Consider the following 6,000-nt stretch of genomic DNA (forward strand, 5'->3'; position numbering starts at 1 on the left):
GAGTGATTACACCCAGAAAAAAAATCTGTAAAATCCTTCTCCCATTTTTGTAGCACTATTCCTACATCAGAGCAACATTCCCCATTTTCCAATGTTACAACCATAGGAATCTCTTTCTTTTTACGGGGACCCAATTTATTAATTTCATTCCAAAATTTCTGGGGGTTATGAGTTTGTAGTTGTTCAATATGCAATGACATTCCTCTGTTGAATTTATGCTTCACTGCACGTAACCTTTTATCAAATTCACCTTGACACTTTTTAAATTCCTTTCTCAAATCCCCTCTCAAATCTTTATTTTTACACTTTAAGAAATTATTTTATACTACTCTTAAATGGTCCCATAGCCTTTGTAAATCCTGATTCCAATATGGTTTACATATTCTTCTTGACCCTTTTTGAGTATTGATTTTAACACATTTATCCAATTCTGTGTATAAACACTCACAAAAGTTATCATACCAAACGTCCATATGAACTTGGTCATTTGTGTTTAACTTCAGCTGATCAGTAAGCCCCAATAAATTAATATTACAAGCATTAGTAGACAAAAACAGTTTAGGGAATCTTCTTATTTGGGATCTTAAAGTTGTTGTCTGACTCTCGGGTACTTGCACGTCTTTATTAAAATTAAATCTCATCTGAAATGATATCACTATAGAGTGATCAGGCATTTTACATCTGTCTCCCAATAAAGAAATAGCCTCTAATCCTAAACTCTCCAATAACTCATTTGGGGTCCAAACAATAAACATATTACAATTATGTAATCCTTCATGGGGGACAATAATGTAATCTACCACAGCTCTCCCTCTGGTGGAGACTGAGGTGAAATTATCAGTACCTGGCATTCTCCCATTCAACACACAGCATTTTGCATCTCTCAAAAATTCAATTAAAACATCTCCATATTTATTTACTGAAGTATCTAAATTATTTCTGGGAGGTACATTATCAACCTCTGGTATGTAATCATTAACATTACCAATACGTCCATTATAGTCCCCACGTAAATACATTTCATCCACATCAGACAGACTATATATCTGAGCCAATAAATGATTGAAAAATAAATGAGAGGCAATTGTTCTTGAAGATCCCTCAGGTGGCAAATAACAAGTAAAAATAACAAAACAATTAATTGAAGACCTATTCTTAAAACGTATTCCCAATATTCCCTCCACTGTATTATCAATTACTCTAACTTCATAACCTTCAAATAATGTGTTCTTTATCAAAATACCAACTCCCCCTGAACCTTTTACAGCTCTCATATGCATTTTTCGATTTTGCCCAAACCAAGTGTACCCTTTAAGTTCTATTACCTGCTGACCTGTCAAATGAGTCTCATTTAGAGAGATAATGTCAGGGTTAATATTTAGTAGTATTACTTTTCTAAGCTCACAATTCCAAGTTGTCCAACCCTTTACATTCCAATGCACTAATGTGCAATTTTCAAGTTGTGCGGGGTGGGCATTTACCGATCATGACGCCGGATTGTTTCTTCTCTGCCAGGGCCCCCCTCGTCCCCGGGGGCTCCAGGACCCCCCTCGTCCCTGGGGGCTCCGTGCATCCCGTGCGTCATGATTCCCCCGTCCCCTGGGGCTTGGTGCGTCACGAGGATGTGTAGATCTATCACTGTTCTCCTCCTCCTGATAGTCTCTCCACTGCCAATGCCCCCGTCCCCGGGGGCTTCGGGCTTCACGGGGATATGTGCGTCTGTCAGTCCCACTGCCCTCAGCTTCCGTCTGGGCACGTCTTGACAGTCGCCCACTACCCGTGAAAAAGTAGTCTTGTCCACAAGGAAGCTCTTTGAGGAGAGTTCTGAAGTTTATCTCAATAAGCCTCTCTGCAAGTGACTTGGCATTATGAATGTAGACACGTTGAAAGTCTTCATTTTCCTGCAGGCTTCGCTTGCGACGGAGCACAGCCACTTTCTCCTCTACTGAGCGGAACTCTGCTTTGATGATTCCTGACCCTTGTCCTCTCGGTATCAGGCGCTCCACATTCACCAGCTGTGGTACTGGGTCACACCGCAGACCATCGGCCAGGAGCGTTGCCACCCGTTGCGCCACATCTTCACCTTCAGCAAAAGGCAGACCCACAATAATAATGGATACATCTGAGTTGAATTTGGAGACTGGCCCCTTTACTTTCTCCATTTTCTCTTCAACTCGATCAATTCTAGCAGAGAGCCGCCCAATATCCAAATCATGATTGTCTTGCACTTGTTTAATTTGAGTTTTCAGCTCTGCTTTTAACTCATCTCGGTTTTCATTAATGAGTCTCTCCAATCGCTTTACATTACTGTCCAGCTGCTTCTCAATTTTTTCAAGAGAAGTATTGGTTTTATCAAGAGAAGTATTCACCTCTCCAATCTGTGATTTGATCAGTGCTTTGAACTCCTCTCTATGCGAGCGGAGTTCCACCATGATAGAGTTATAATCACACATTTCAGCATCCTTCTTTTCCCTTTGTAAATAAAAGTAAAGTAAAGTAAGTAAACCTTATCTTGGAGTGGGTGCAGATAAGCAGGTTAGCTGGGCTGCTCCTGAGGCCTGGATGGTAGCTGGGGTTGGCTGGATAGCTAGGCTGCTCCAGAGGCCTCGGTCTGAACTGAATGGTGGCTGGAGTTGGCTGGTTAGCTGGGCCTGGCCTGGATGGTGGCTGCAGTTATAGTTGAGCTGCTCCTAAGGCCTGTGCCTGGCCTGGATGGTGACTGAAGCCTTCACTTGACTAGTTAGCCAAGCTACTCCCTCAGTCCTGGTCCTTGCCTTGCTGCCTGGGTAGCTGTAGTTATAGTTGAGCTGCTCCTGAGGCCTGTGTCTTTCCTGGATATCGGCTGAAGTCTTCACTTGACTGGTTAGCCAAGCTACTCCCTCAGTCCTGGTCCTTGCCTTGCTGCCTAGGTAGCTGTAGTTATAGTTGAGCTGCTCCTAAGGCCTGTGTCTGGCCTGGATGGTGGCTGAAGTCTTCACTTGACTGGTTAGCCAAGCTACTCCCTCAGTCCTGGTCCTTGCCCTGCTGCCTGGTTAGTTGGGCATCCACCTAAAACCAAGGCCTGACTTGTGGTGTTTGGCCTGGTGTTAGCTGACCTGCAGCACACTCTCCATTCAGTTGTCAAATTTCATTTCTGGTTGCAAATTTAGAGAATAATAACTAAATAAAGTACCTAAAAATACACTGGTAACCTTTAGGTTGCAGATTAACTAAGGATTTATTTATTTCTTTGACAGGTAGAGACACAGCTCTCACAGCAAACCAGCACTGTCGGCCATCTTGGATCTCTCTCTATCCATACATAGCATACAGTGCTGCCATCTACAGGTTACATTGAAAGTTCACTTGTTAAATAAAGACTGTCACTAATATTGACACAAACATATTTCAATTGTTGAGGTCTAGGAGTCATGCTTTTTCAAATAGTTTGTTAAAGTGTGCTGTAGTGAGTCAATAATTGAGCCCATATTTGATATTTTCCATTTCAAAATTGTCAACTCTTTAATAGTAGCCTACTTGGCATAATTGTTGCAGTGATATTTTAGATGGTGTCATGAAGCCCAAAAGAGTGAATGGATTTGTTTTAATCTTTGAAACCAGATTGAGGATGAGATCAAAGGCTGCCTGGACCTCCTGCGGACCGTGTACAATGTGTTTGGATTCACATTCAAACTCAACTTGTCCACGAGACCAGAGAGGTTCCTCGGCGAGCCTGAGCTCTGGGACCAGGCAGAGAAGGTAAGAGGTTTAATATAGTATGAGGGCCCTCAGAATGTTTATTGTACTATTTTCTGTATACAATATCTGAATATGAGTGTGAGGAACACAAAAAAACGAACTATTTCAAGAAAGAGATTTCTTTACCTGACAGTTATTTTCACTAATCAAACCACAGAGTGATTCTAAACCCTTAAATCAACACAAATTGATGCAAAAACTAGAAAAAGTGCTCCTCGGAGCACAGGACTCCGCCAGGTCAGGTAGGTTATTGTGGCCTCCTGGTGGCGCTATAATAGGCCAATGTGAAAAGGGTGACATTTGCTCCTCAACATAGTGTGAATGTGCGTGCAGTTTGACCGCAATCGGACGCTGCGTTCATGATTTGCGGCATTTTGTTCAAAACAAGCCACTACTCCAAACTTTAGATGTCAATCTTAGTCAATCAGGATGGAATATGAAAAATCAAACACATCCGTCTTGATCACATGACTATGAGGTCATGTGTACCGATTTGCGTGAAATTTGGATAAAATGGGAAGGAGTAATATAAAGAAATGTGTTTTATATAAGTCGGCCTCCTGGTGGCGCTATAAAAGGCAGATGTGAAAAATGCAGGGCAAAGGTTTTTCCTTGACCTCTAGGGAGTGCGCTTACAAAGTTTTACACAGATCGGTGCAGTTATAGGAAAAACAGGAATTGGCCTGTTATAGCGTCACCATGAGGCTGATTAGAACATTTTCAAGTGGCATTTCTTCCTCGGCATAGTGGAAATATGCGTGCAAAATTTCAAGGAAATTGCATGCTGTGTTTATGATTTGAGGCATTTTGTTCAAAACGGAGCACTCCTAGAAACTTTGGAAGCCATTTTTAGCCAATCAGGATGGAATATGAAAAATCTGAAAGACCCGTTTCGTTTAATGACTATAGAGATACCGATTTGCGGGATCTTTGGACAAAATCTGTAGGAGTACTGTCAAAAAATATGTTTTGCACAAATCGGCCTCCTGGTGGCGCTAAAAAAGGCCCATGTGAAAAAATTTGGGCAGAGGTTCTGCTGTGGCATCCAGGGAGTGTGTGTGCACAGTTTCACTGCGAGCAAGCCAACGGTGCCGGTGATTAGCTGTCGGACGGACGGACGGACACAAGGACAGGGGGCAAAACATACTCTCTCAAAAAAGTGGATATACATTTGAAGTGATAATTAACAATCACCATGATAGTTTTAATTTCCCACCCACAAGCTTTTATTCAGCGTCTGTTCATTCCCCCTCATTTGCCCGTTTTGCATTAAGCCAGGCATTTGTGACCATATTAAAATGGAAAAAAATAATAATAAGCCTAAATAAACACATTTCATCTTCAAAAGAAGATCTTCGTCTGCTGACTTGGTAGAGCACAACTATCTAGATAGATACCAATCATTTGTTTATGTTTACAGAAACTGGAGAACAGCCTGAATGAATTTGGAGAGAAGTGGGTTCTCAACCCCGGTGATGGAGCTTTCTATGGACCAAAGGTGAGCAGTACACAACGTAGTGAAGCAATTGACCATTATTCACACAGCGACCACTTTGAACCCTACCCCATCAGGTACATGGAGTGTTGATTCCTCTGGAATACAGGACCGCTACAAGACTGGTTTCATTTACAGTGTGCCGTCTGGTTCACTATATTGACATTTAGATCCATGATGCCACTGGTCGATACCACCAGTGTGCCACTATTCAGCTTGACTTCCAGCTTCCCATCCGCTTCAATCTCACCTACGTCTGGTACTTATGACTTTTTATGAGTTTTATTGTCTCCGCCAGTCCGAAAGGCATGGCGAGAGAGTATGTTTTACCCCCTGTCCGTCCGTCCGCGTGTCCGTGTGTCCTGTCCGTGTGCGACCAGCTAATCTCCGGCACCGTTGGCCCACTCGCTGCAAAACTGTGCACACACACTCCCTGGATGGCAATTCAGAACCTCTGCCCCAAATGTATCACATGGGCCTGTTATAGCGCCACCAGGAGGCCGATTTGTGCAAAACCCATTTTTTTAATATTACTCCTACAGATTGTATCCGAACATCATGCAAATCGGTACACAGTATCTCTACAGTCATGTGATCAACACAGATCTGTCCGATTTCCCGTATGCCATCCTCATTGCCTATGGTTGGCTTCCAAAGTTTGCAAGATTGGTCCGTTTTGAACAAAAAGCCTCAAACTATGCACGCAGCTTGCGATTTCCGTGAAATTTCACACGCACATTCCCACTAGGCCGAGGAAGAAATGCCAC

The sequence above is a fragment of the Gymnoscopelus microlampas genome (assembly GCF_963454915.1).
Source record: "Gymnoscopelus microlampas genome assembly, chromosome: 6".
NCBI classification, from domain to species: Eukaryota; Metazoa; Chordata; class Actinopteri; order Myctophiformes; family Myctophidae; genus Gymnoscopelus; species Gymnoscopelus microlampas.